Raw genomic sequence first — 14,014 nt, 5'->3', positions numbered from 1 at the left:
TGGATCAATTTCGAGTAAATAAACAGGGTACGGTTAGCCAATTCTGGCTTCGAAACAATTTTATAATAATTATCGAGCCTTGGAAATAATTTAGAATAATATTTTAAAGCTCGAAACTATTTTTCGGAATTTTTAAATCATTTTTAAATAATTAAATCTAATTAAATAATTAATTAAAATCAATTAATAATTAATCAAATCAATTAATCAATTAATTTTCAAATTAATTGACCAATTAATCAATTAAAAATTAACTGAAATTAATTAACTAATTAATTTAGATTTATTTTTGAATTAAAAATAATTTTTGGAATTAAAATAATAATTTTTAGAATTTTCAGAAATTAAAAATGAATTTTTATAATAAAAATAAATAGGAAATATGATTTTTAAACATTTTTAAAACAGAAATCCTAAATTTGCAAAGTCTGGAAACTTCAGGGACCTAACTGTATCGTTTTTAAAACTACAGGGGCATGTTTGTAATTTTGCCAGCCCCGCCGTCGACTTCACCGGAGTGTGGCCGGAGAACACGATTCCGGCCACCTCAGGCCACCAAACTGTCCAGATCACAACTACACTTCACCAGGAACATATTCATGCAAACAAATCATTCTAATCATTCCTGTTCTGGCCGGAAATTGGCCAAGAACATCGCCGGTTTCCGGCGAACATCGTAGACCTTCAAAACACAACTCCCTTCGATTCACTAATCCTCTGTTAACGAGCTATATATCAATCGATTGCAAATTTCATAAGGAACACAACCCACTATAAATCAACAGCTAATAACCCCTAAATCAAAAACCCCCAAATTTCAATTGAAAACATTCATACGGGTTATAAACCCTAATTTTAAAATTCGAAAATTAAACTCAAATTTGAACATGTTATTGAACTCCAAATCAGACGTATAATATACCAAAATTATCAGGAAAACAAGCTCTACAACATGCAATCATCAAATTATACAAACAATCATCCGAACAAAAATTCATATTTTTAATCAAAATAATTCGAAATTTAATAAAAATATATAAAATTAACCTTTGATTCTGCAGTAAAACAGGTTATGGAATCTGATAGAGCTCTTCAAGACCTTCAAATCTGATACTCGAGCTTTTCCAACAAAGATCAATAACACCTTCAAAAGTTGGTTTGATTCTTGGAACAGTTTATTAATATATGATTTTTCTCTGTAAAATTATATATTTATCTGTCTGCAAATGATTTTGATACGAAATAAAATACGGTAAAAGGCTATTTATATTTACGGAAGATTAGTATCCCGTTGGATCATTCCGGATATAAAACGGTACGTTTATTTGTAAAAACTGATCCAAACGGTATCAGTTTTCGGGATAATTATCCAAATCAGTACAATTTGTACTACGGTCTTGGTCTCAGCACCTGGTTACACGTATTACGAAGTGATAATTGTGATAGTTTAATAAAAAGCTCCCGTTTATCGAAAATACAAGTTTTATTGATTTACCGAAACGAATATTGTATCGAAAATGTTGCGCCGGGACCTGCGCAGGACAAACCGTACGCCGGATCGAAAAAGTCGAAACATGGAAAATGCTCGGAATATTACAATTAGGTTAGGAAGGAGTTCTCGGAAGAGTTTCGGGTTCCAAAAACGTAACAACGGGTGACGTCGGTTGGTTCCCGTTTTTATAAAATTAAAAGATTTTATAAATTTCATATGATTCTTATAAATTCATAAATCAACATAAAGATAATTAGGAAGATATGACAATTATCTATATTTTATTTTGAACATACAAAAATTAAAATACTCAATTAATATTATTTTTGAATATCCAAATACAAATAACACTTAGCAATTAATTCACAGAATAGATACTGAACATACATAATAATTATTTAATTAGAAAAAATAATTACACGATATATCCCAGATATTACAACAGCATCATGGGGTCTCTCAGAATCTGAGCTATCCGAATCAGAAGGATTCTCCCGAGATGGAGAACTCGAAATCGCAATAGGCCACTGCCAACATAATAAATATACAGGCAAGACACAACCAGGTCAAGGCAAATCTATCAAAACATTTAATAGATGCCAGGGTAACGCCGTCGGAACCCTCGACTTACTCTAAAGGTTTGCTCTTCTATATGGATTGCTGACTCACACTTAAAGACTCACGTTATCACCTACTTGACACAATCCCTAACCTGAATCAGGGACTTGAACCTGTAGCTCTGATACCAACTGTGACGGCCTCAACCCCGGGGTCAGGAGTTGACGTCACAAAACACAATTACCAAAAATATAAACAACAAAATTATTATTAAAGTATACTAACTTGACCCCAAACCAAGAACCGATCCAGGTTCAAGTATAATTCAAGTTCTCATTATTACAAACTCTTTATTCAATATCTAAGACACACTAACTCTATTTAGCAACTCCTCAGACCTCATGGTCTGATACAAACTACCTCAGAGGAGCCAGGTCCAGTAGGGGCGGGAACACGGGTCGGTCTGACTGATCTTCTAGGCATCTGCGAAATATACATAACAGTTTGCAAGGGTGAGCATAATAGCTCAGCAGTACCAAATGTGAATAACAGATTAAAACAGTAATGTAACAATAACGGGAACAGAGCTGTAATCATAATATTAACATTTCATAATGATAATCAAAGCAATTGGACATCACTAATTAGCATGCTTTATGAAAACAACATAGTAGTGTGCTGCGTAATACCAGAGTCCAATTTTAGCATGCTAATCATTTTATAAAACCGCTGTATCACTCAATCACACTTTTATATAATTCACAAATCCCAATCAGATACATAGCGGATATGTGAAGACAGCTGATCAAGCTATCAACACCAGACGGCTCTAACTGCCATCCCATTTACCTGTTCCGGAACTCAGAGACTAGCTAGGTCTCTGACCTGCTGGACTAATCGGTTTTATAGTGCGCGCAACCGAATTAGCCTCTTACGCCACCTCAATAGGCCTACTCTGGCCCAAATGTATCCCATATCTGACCGTTTTATCCAGTTTTCAAAACACTTGTTCCTATCTCATTTTCAAAATCATTTATTTAACCAGCACACATATAAAATCCGTTTCGCAAATCATTCCATTCGAGATAGGTACCTTTCGAAGTTACTTTTCCCCAAAACAATTTGAAAACAGTAATTTTATAACTACATGGGATACGTAACTTAAAATGTTTATGTTCCATTACGAGAATAAACATTTAGCTATTCATATGCACTGAACCATAAAAGAATGGTCAGGGGTACTTGCCTTGCAACGCTTTATAAAACCCTAAGTAGCTTTCACACTGACTTTGATCCTGGAACAACTCGACTGGGATCTACAATTACCAAAATACCCTAATTAGTTATATCGACATGCTTGATATCCTCAAATCCCAATAACCCAAATCCGACGACCCGACTCGTATTATTATTATTATACACATAATCATGTAATCACATCTCTCGAACATAAATAGGGGTAACACATAACACATAATTATGTACGATTACAAATATGTTTTTAGAAAATTTTGGCAGCAACTTATTTATTTATAAGACTACCCGTCGATTATAATTGACGTCAACAATTCTCAACAATCCACAACATTATTCCGTACAACCCAACATCAATCAAATTTAATTATTTAAATCCAAACATATTTTACATAATTATTTTATTTTATTTATTTATAGAATTTAGGACTTAGAACATCGTCATCACCGTCCACCGTTGACTCACCGAAGTTCATCGTCAACGGCGACATAATTTATTGGCGCCCGATATATTACGGGTTCCCAAATAAATTATACTGATTATTGTAAAACCAATTCCAACACGAATAATTAATATCACGAATATTAATCAATAATTCCCTGCAATAAAAGGAATTAAATTAAAATCTGCACAATCCAAACCAACAACACCCAAACGGCCCAACAAGGCCCAACAACAAAACCCAAATGCCAGGCCTAATAATAGGCCCAACAGAACCAACAGAATCGAGCCCAATAGAATCCAACACAGGGAAACAGAACAACACAGGAACCAACACGACCACAGCTGTTAGGAATATGTGTATTAGTTTGATGATAAGTTAAACAAAACACTTAAGTAGAAATCTAGTGTTTGTAGCCTCAACGGATAAGACCATCTTGGCTATCCGTTGAAGGAGTAGCTTTACTTAGCAATAAGTTTAGTATTGTAGCACATTTCATTCACTGGATTCAAGTTATAATTCTTAGATGTTGTAGTAAATTATCAGTCATGTTGACTACTAGTGGATATGCAAATAGGAGGGCTAATTGTAAATATTTCATGCCTTGTAATTTTGTATAAGTGAAGAAGTATCAACTGATATTGAAGACCTTCAACGGATAAGAAACAAAGCTTCAACGGATGTCTCTAATGCTTCAATGGATAATATCCATCAACGGATAAGTGCTTCAACGGATAAAGACTTCAACTAATAATGCATCAACGGATAAAGCTTCAACGGATAAAGCTTCAATGGATAAGGCATCAATGGATGAAAGCTTCAACGGATGCTTAGTTCATTAGCAGTTGATAGTGACAATTCACAAGCTGACAGAGGTACATGGGTTGACAGAGACAAACTGGAATGTGGAAGCCTCTATGAGGAATCAAGAAAATGCAGCATTTCCATTCTGATGCAAACAAGGAAGTATTCAAAGATCTACAGCCAAGCCTAAATTGCATTTGATAGAGAAATGAAGAAGAAACATGTGAAGAATCTTTTTAATTGTATTTTACAATTTTGTCTTCACTTGTAAACTTGGTGATATATAAACCTAGTAGCGGCTAGTAATTAGATAAGAATTTTCCTGAGCTGTTTAGAAATATCCAGAGAGAAAATCATCTAGTTTGTACTAGGAAGCAGCTGTGATTTAATTCTTTGAATCACAGATTTTCTGAAATAACACATCTCTGGTGGAACAACAAATCCACTAGAAAAGTTTTAAGTTCTTTGTGTTCTTTACATTTGTGTTTGAATATATATTTGTCTGTATTAGCTTCAAGCAATTCACACACATTTGTTCACTAAAACACTTAGCCTTAGAAACTACTCAAAACTTGAAAAAGTTTTGAGATTTACATTCAACCCCCCTTCTGTAAATCTCATTGTTAGTCCACTGGGAATAACAATTGGTATCAGAGCTTGCTCTTAACATACAAAGAGTTTAAAGATCTATTCTGCTAACATCATGAGTAAGAAGGATATTGGTGTAAAGATTCCAATCCTGGAAAGAGATAACTATCATCACTGGAAGGTGAAGATGCATTTACATCTTCTCTCTCAAGATGAAAGCTACATCAACTGCATTGAAAATGGTCCTCACATCCCACACAAGGTGGCAACAGCTGCTACTGTAACAGTTGCTGTTGGACAGTCTATTCCCAAGCCAAAGGCAGAATGGACTGTTGAAGATATTGAAGAGGTCCACAAGGACAAGAAAGCCATGAACATTCTGTTTAATGGCCTGGATCAAGATATGTTTGACAATGTCATCAACAGCCAAACTGCTAAGGAAATTTGGGATACTGTGCAGCTTATCTTTGAAGGCACTGAGCAAGTTAGAGAAAACAAAATGCAGCTTCTCATTCAACAGTATGAATATTTTCACTTTGAAGAAGGAGAATCATTGAATGATACCTTCAACAAATTTCAGAAACTGTTGAATGGATTGAAGCTGTATGGGAGAATTTACCAAGTCAAGGACTCCAATTTAAAATTTCTAAGGTCTCTACCAAAGGAATGGAAGCCTATGACTGTTTCTCTAAGAAATTCTCAAGATTATAAGGACTTCACACTTGAAAGATTATATGGAATTTTGAAGACATATGAACTTGAGATGGAGCAAGATGAGCTGTTAGAAAAGGGAAAGAGAAAAGGAGGATCAGTTGTACTTGTAGCTGACAGTGAGAAGGTTGAAGCCAGGAATGAGGAAAAGACAATGCCAAGTCTCAAAATTGGCACAAGCAAATCAGAATCAAGCAAGGGTAAAGAGCAAGTAGCTGAGGATGAAGACAATTCCAGTCAGGATGACTCTGATGATATTGATGAACATCTGGCTTTTCTGTCCAGGAGGTTTGCAAAGATGAAGTTCAGGAAAAATACAAAATTCACTAAGCCAAACAAAAACATGGTGGACAAATCAAAGTTCAAATGTTACAACTGTGGCATTAGTGGACACTTTGCAAGTGAGTGTAGGAAGCCAACCTCTGATAAAAAGAAATTTGAGCAAGTTGATTACAAAAAGAAGTATTTTGATTTGCTCAAACAAAAAGAAAGAGCTTTTCTCACTCAAGATGATTGGGCAGCAGATGGGGTCAATGAAGATGATGATATGGAATATGTCAACCTAGCCCTGATGGCTAATTCTGATGAAAATGAAACTAGTTCATCAAGCTACCAGGTAATTACTACTGATCTCTCTCAGCTTTCTAAACATGAATGCAATGAAGCCATAAATGATATGTCAAATGAATTATATCATTTGCATGTTTCCCTTAAATCACTAGCTAAAGAAAACACTAGGATCAAAGAGAATAATGTGTTTTTAAGTGATAGGAATGTTGTGTTATAGAATCAGGTAATTGAGCTTGAAAAGATTAAACTTAAATGCTTGATTGTTGAAAGTGAACTAGAAGAAGCTGTTAAGAAAGTAGAAATTCTTTCTAAACAGTTAGAAAGTGAGCAAGAGGTAATCAAGGCCTGGAAAACATCTAGGGATGTTAGCGTTCAGATTGCCAAGGTTCAGGGAATTGAATCATTATGTGAGGATGTCTGGAAGAAAAACAAAAAGGAGTTAGAATTAATTGATGGATTGTCAACGGATGTGGAATCAACGGATGATGAAAGTTATCCGTTGAAGGAAGAAAAGGAGCATCCGTTGAAGGCTCATCAATTAAAACAGGCAAGTAATTTTAAAAATAAAAATCTTAATAAGAAGAATGATTCAACTCTCAAGAACTTTGTCAAAGAAGGAGCTAGCACATCCAAAGATGTCAGTAAGGTGAATATAGGAACATGACTTTAGATCAGCTGAAAAATAGGCTTAAGTTGGTTGAGGATAAGAAGGAAACTAAAAGAAAATCTAAAAGAAATGGGAAGGTAGGGATTAATAAACATAACAATTACACACCTGATAGGTATGCTCCTAGAAAAAGCTGTGTGCATTGTAAAAGTGTTAATCACCTATGTGATAATTGCAAATCTGTTAAAAATGCTCCCATGTCTTCAAATGCCTCCATGCCTAACATGTCTATGTCACCTCTGCATGCCATGCCTGTTATGTCTCATCAGAATCCCTATGCACATTTTGCAAACATGCCATATATTAATAATCCTTATTTTACTGCATTTAGTATGCCTCAAATGCCATACAATATGCCTATGTGGAATAACATGTTTGCACAATCTATGCCTTATCAAATTCAATCAAATGTGCTAAATGATTTTGTGACTAACCCTATACTTCAACCAACCACATCTGAGATCAAGGTTGACCCAAAGTTACCTAAGTCAAAAGATGCAGGAGGAATGAAGTCTAGGAAAAAGACTAACAAGGCTGGACCCAAGGAAACTTGGGTACCAAAATCAACTTGATTGATTTTGTTGTGTGCAGGGAAAAAGAAGGAATCTATGGTACTTGAACAGTGGCTGTTCAAGACACATGACAGGAGATTTCACCCTGCTCACAGAGTTTAAGGAGAGAGCTGGCCCTAGCATAACCTTTGGAGATGACAGCAAAGGATTCATTATGGGATATGGCTTGATTTCAAAAGAAAATGTCATCATTGATGAAGTTGCATTGGTTGATGGTCTCAAACACAACTTATTGAGCATCAGTCAACTATGTGACAGAGGGAATACTGTTTCCTTCAATTCTGAAGCCTGTATTGTCACAAGTCAAAAGGACAATAAAGTGGTTCTAACTGGAGTTAGAAAAGGGAATGTGTACTTAGCTGACTTCAACTCTACAGATGCAGAATCCATTACTTGTCTTTTCAGCAAAGCAAGTGCAGTTGAAAGTTGGCTATGGCACAAGAAGCTGTCCCATTTGAATTTCAAGACAATGAATGATCTAGTCAAAAAGGACTTAGTTAGAGGAATGCCTCTAGTGGAATTCACAAGGGATGGACTGTGTGATGCTTGTCAGAAAGGAAAGCAAAATAAAGTATCATTCAGTAAGAAGCTTGAATCTGCAATTGATGAGCCATTACAACTGCTACACATGGATCTTTTTGGACCAGTCAATGTATTGTCAATTTCAAGGAAAAGATATTGCCTAGTGATTGTTGATGATTTCTCTAAGTTTTCATGGGTCTATTTTCTTGGATCAAAGGATGAAGCTAGTGAAATCATTATCAATCATATCAAGCAAGTCAACAATCATCCTGATTTCAAAGTAAGGAATATTAGGAGTGACAATGGAACTGAGTTCAAGAATTCAACCATGAAGTTGTTCTGTGAAGAAAATGGGATCATGCATGAGTTCTCAGCTCCAAGGACCCCACAACAAAATGGTGTGGTGGAAAGGAAGAACAGATCACTAATTGAAGCAAGGACAATGCTTGAAGAGTCAAAACTCCCAACTTACTTTTGGGCTGAGGCTGTTAACTGTGCATGTTACACTCAGAATATTTCTCTAATCAATCAGGCAAAAGGCATGACTCCCTATCAATTATTCAAGATAAAAAAACCAACTTTAAACTTTCTGCATGTCTTTGGTTGCAAATGTTACATCTTAAGGAATCAATCTGATCATAAAGGGAAGTTTGATGCAAAGGCTGATGAAGGAATATTTGTTGGTTATTCAGCTGGAAAATCTTATAGGCTCTACAATCTAAGAACCAACATTGTCATGGAATCTGTGCATGTTGTGTTTGATGATAAAAAGATTGATGGACTAACAGATGAGGGACATCATAAAGGACTCAAATTTGACAACATTGAGATATATTGTGTTGATAGTGAAGATAAGAATGATGAAGAAGGCATCTTAAGAAGAATTCAGAATCTGCCTTTGGATAATGCACAGAATGTTGCATCTGTTGAAAGTCATAATGCAGCTTTCGTTGAAAGAAGCAATGCAGCATCCGTTGAAAGACAAAGTGCATCATCCGTTGAAGTTCATAATGAAGCATCCGTTGATCACAGTCTGTCAACGGATAATCAATTCACTTCATTAGTTGATAGAGCTCCCAATTCCTTTCAAAGGATCAGCAACTCAGGGGGAGTTTCAACCAATCAACATTCAATCTCACATCATGAAAATACTGAGGCAACCTCATCTAGAGCTAATCTACCACCTTAAAGGAAATAGACCAAGAATCACCCTTTTGAACTGATCATTGGTGATGCTACATCTAAAGTGCAAACTAGAAGGGCTACTCAAGATGAATGTCTGTATAGTAGCTTTCTATCACAGGAGGAACCTAAGAGAGTGGAAGAAGCTCTATTGGATCCAGATTGGATTTTAGCAATGCAAGAGGAGCTAAACCAATTTGAAAGGAACAAAGTATGGAAGCTGGTACCCAAGCCAAAGAACAAGAGTTCTATTGACACAAAACGGGTATTCAGAAACAAGATGGATGAAAATGGTATTGTCATAAGGAATAAAGCCAGATTGGTTGCTAAAGGCTATTCTCAACAAGAAGGAATAGATTTTGATGAAACATTTGCTCCAGTTGCCAGACTTGAGGCCATCAGAATCTTTCTAGCCTATGCAGCCCATGCCAATTTCAAAGTCTATCAAATGGATGTCAAGAGTGCATTTCTAAATGGGGAATTGGAGGAAGAAGTTTATGTAAGCCAACCTCCAGGATTTGAAGATCCAAACTTTCCAGACTATGTGTATTATCTGTTGAAAGCACTCTATGGACTAAAGCAAGCCCCTAGAGCCTGGTATGAAACTTTATCAAAATTCCTTCTAGATAATCACTTCACAAGAGGTACTGTTGACAAAACTCTCTTCTTTAGAAATGTTAATGGCTCTAAAATACTTGTTCAAATTTATGTAGATGATATTATATTTGGATGTACTGATGATAAGCTTTGTAAAAAGTTTGCTAAGTTAATGCAAAGTAAATATGAAATGAGCATGATGGGAGAGCTAACTTATTTTCTTGGTTTACAAGTTAAACAAGTTAGTGGTGGAATTTTCATTAGTCAAACTAAATACATTTATGATCTTTTAAAGAAGTTTGACTTAATGGATTGTTCATCTGCAAAAACTCCCATGGCCACTGCCACCAAGCTTGAATTAAACAAGGCTGAAAAGTCTGTAGATATTTCAAGTTATATAGGCATGGTTGGCTCACTTTTATATTTAACTGCTAGTAGACCTGATATAATGTTTTCTACATGTCTCTGTGCTAGATTTCAAGCTGACCCTAAAGAATCTCACTTAGTGGCTATTAAAAGAATCTTCAGATATCTCAAAGGGACTCCAAATCTAGGAATTTGGTACCCTAGAGAGTCTGGTTTTGATCTAATTGGCTAGTCAGATGCAGATTATGCAGGCTGTAAAATAGACAGGAAAAGCACAACTGGCACCTGTCAATTTCTAGGGAACAAGCTTGTGTCATGGTTCAGCAAGAAGCAAAATTTTGTTTCTACATCAACAGCTGAAGCTGAGTACATTGCTGCTGGTAGTTGCTGTGCACAGATACTATGGATGAGGAATCAACTATTTGACTATGGTTTGACTGTTGACAAAATTCCAATATTCTGTGACAGCACAAGTGCCATTGCCATTACTGAAAATCCAGTGCAGCACTCAAGAACCAAGCACATTGATATCAAGTACCACTTCATTAGGGAACATGTGATGAAAGGTACAGTGGAACTTCATTTTGTTCAAATTGAAAAACAGATTGCAGACATATTTACCAAGCCACTTGATGAATCAACATTCACAAGATTAGTAAGTGAGCTAGGTATGCTTAATTATTCATAAATTTATGTCCTCTATATAATCTACATTGAAGCCTGAAATGAATTTGCTGCAAGAACAAAGTTGGCTTTAAGAAAGACCTATCCTATCAACGGATATTCCCTATCCGTTGAAAGCCAAAATTGTTCTATCAACGGATGTTCATTATCCGTTGAAAGACAAATACATTTCTGGTAATTTTATCCCTCAACGGATAAAATAGTGTTGGTCATCAACGGATAACTATTTACCTTATCCGTTGAAGTGTCACATCAGTTACTTTCAGTAAGTCACAGTCGTTGATTTCTTTACTTAACCGTTGATACAGATATACACTGTTGTATGTATTTGTATTAAAGGCAGTTTAGAATTTTTAAAGTTTTATTTATTCTTGAATGGCTGTAATTTACTTAAAAGTATCATTTTATTTACGTTTTAATTCAAGAAAGTATAAAAGCCCATTGAACTCTTATTTTCACTTTACGCTTTCTTGCAATTTTTATTCTCCTTCTCTCCCAAAATTCTCAAGTTTTTCTCTGCAACCTCTACTCACAACAATGGCACCAGTAGTCAAAATTATGTCTCAAACAGGATTTGTTTATGAAAAGAATAATTTCGTAGCCTTGGTTGAAAAGAATGAAGCCCATTCTGATTATCAGAAGATGATGGACTTCATCAAAAACTGCAAACTGAGCTATGCAATGCTGGAAGCCCCAACCATCTATTGTGAGGTGATTGAGGAGATTTGGACAACTCCAGAGTTCAACTCCACAGATATGACTATTGCCTTCTCTCTCAAAGGTAAGGATTATTGCATTAACTGTGATGATATACAGTCTTGCTTTAAGTTGCCTGAGAATAATGCCATGACACCACACACTGATAAAGATGTATCTGCTATGTTAGATTCCATAGGCTATGCTTTTGATTCTGCTAGTTTAGGTAGCATTAGAAGGAAAGGCCTTAGATAGAATGGAGTTTTCTTGGAGATGCCTTTATTAAGGTTTTCTCTGGGAAGATTAGCAATTTTGATGCTATAACTTCATCTCTTGTTAATATGCTCTATATGCTAGTTTCTGATAGGTACTTTAATTTTAACAACTGTGTCATGCTAGAATTAGGTTCCAAATTAGGTAACAAAGCTAATAGACCACATAACATCTACTATGCTAGATTCTTTATGTTATTGGCTAACCAAGTTGCTGAAGGATTGGTTATATCCAATGAGAATAATAAACTCAAATGCTGGGCACAAGAGAAAAGGGTCCTTGCAGACCTTGTGAGAATGAACCTCAACAGCCAGGTGCCATTGGTATATTTGCCAATCATGAATGCACCACAGGTAAGTGAGGTAAACATTTCTATAACTCCTACTATTTCCAACCCCATTGTTTCTTTGCCTTCTAGTGTGGCCATGGAATCTGTGTCTTTGTCCAAACAGGTTCCTACCAAAGCCACCAAAACTAAAGTTTCAAAACTCAAGTCAAAGAAAACTACCTCTGTTGTTTCTCAAAAGACAACAGTTGTAACAACTACCATAAACCCTGAAGGGAGTGAACAGGGTGTGAGTGGTGAGGGGAGGGGTGAACATCAAGAAACCCCCCAGGATAAGGTGGGAGAGGTGAGTGGTACCCAAGCCAGCCAAGCCACAGTCTCTCAAAAGACTGTGGTGGTTCAAAAGGAGTCTAAGACATCCCTAGTTGCATCCTCCCAAAAGGATGTAACTATTAAAAATAGTCCCCAACCAGGGACACAGAACAAAAGGGGGAGGGACACTGAAGCCACACATTCACCAATTAAAGCCTTTTCAAGGAAGAAGAAGGCCAAGACCCTAGTTTCCACACAAGGGACACACACAGCACAGATACATCCACCTGTATCTGTGCCTTCACAAATTCAGCTTGATGTGATTCCAGCAAATGTGGAGTCACAGCCCCATTCTCTCATAATAGAAACACACCAATCATCAAACTCTCCATAACCCTCTCTGGATGTGGATATGATATTCACATCAATTCCTGATTCTCCCTCATTAAAACTCAGGGAGGAGCCCCACTCAAAACCTGATGATCATCATCTTTTAAATGATTTGTTGGATCATCAGCCAATTCTTTCAGATGTAGTTGAAGAATCTGTGTCACCTCACTTAAAATCAATTCACACAGATTCAACAATTGTGTCACTTTCAATATCTACATCTTTTCCTTCTTCAACGGATATCTCTCATCCGTTGATAAGTGGTTGTTCTTCAACGGATAAGCTTAACAGCAGTTATCCGTTGATACCATCAGTTTCCACTTCAACGGATACTCCCTATCCGTTGATGGTCTCTACACACATAACAGAAACAATTCCAACTGTAGAGGACATGGTTACTGTACAATCACTTTTAGGTTTGAGGGAAGGGAGTGATCTTTTGAGTGAGAGGCTAGGTTGCTCCCAGGCAAAAGGAGAGGTTGAGAGTCACCATATGCATGCTATTTCTTCCAGCATGGCAAAAGTGAGTGAGAGGAGTGCCACCTTAGAAGGTGAGGGTGAGGGTGTGAGGGTGTGTGTGAGCCAGGAGGAGCCCCTGATGCAAGAACATAGAGAAAATGAGAGAAAGGCAGGTACAGAAGCTATAAGGGTGGATCCAGCCATTGCTAGTGAGTCAATGACAGTGGATGATGCAGAAAAGGAAAGACAATTTCAGCAACATTACAAAGCTGTAATTGATAACATTTCCTTGGATGCTGACACTTTTACTCATCCTGTTTCAGCCTATCAATTATTGGCTGCTCAAGGCAATGTGGAGGCAGAACAGACTTTACACATTGTACACACTTCAGAATCTCTTCTCAGAGACAAAGCTGCTGTTAACTGGCTGCCTTCTCAAGCTGGTGAGCCATCTGAAGAATTTAGAGTAAATTCTAATGATGATGACTCTGATTCTTTGGATGAGAGCATGAACTTAGGGGGAGTAGCAGGCCCAAGTTCTGTTCCAGATCTTCCTGAATGGGCATGGGCAAAAGCATCAACACCAGG

Source organism: Apium graveolens, chromosome 6 (assembly GCF_009905375.1).
Source record: "Apium graveolens cultivar Ventura chromosome 6, ASM990537v1, whole genome shotgun sequence".
NCBI classification, from domain to species: Eukaryota; Viridiplantae; Streptophyta; class Magnoliopsida; order Apiales; family Apiaceae; genus Apium; species Apium graveolens.
This window is presented reverse-complemented; position numbering follows the sequence as displayed.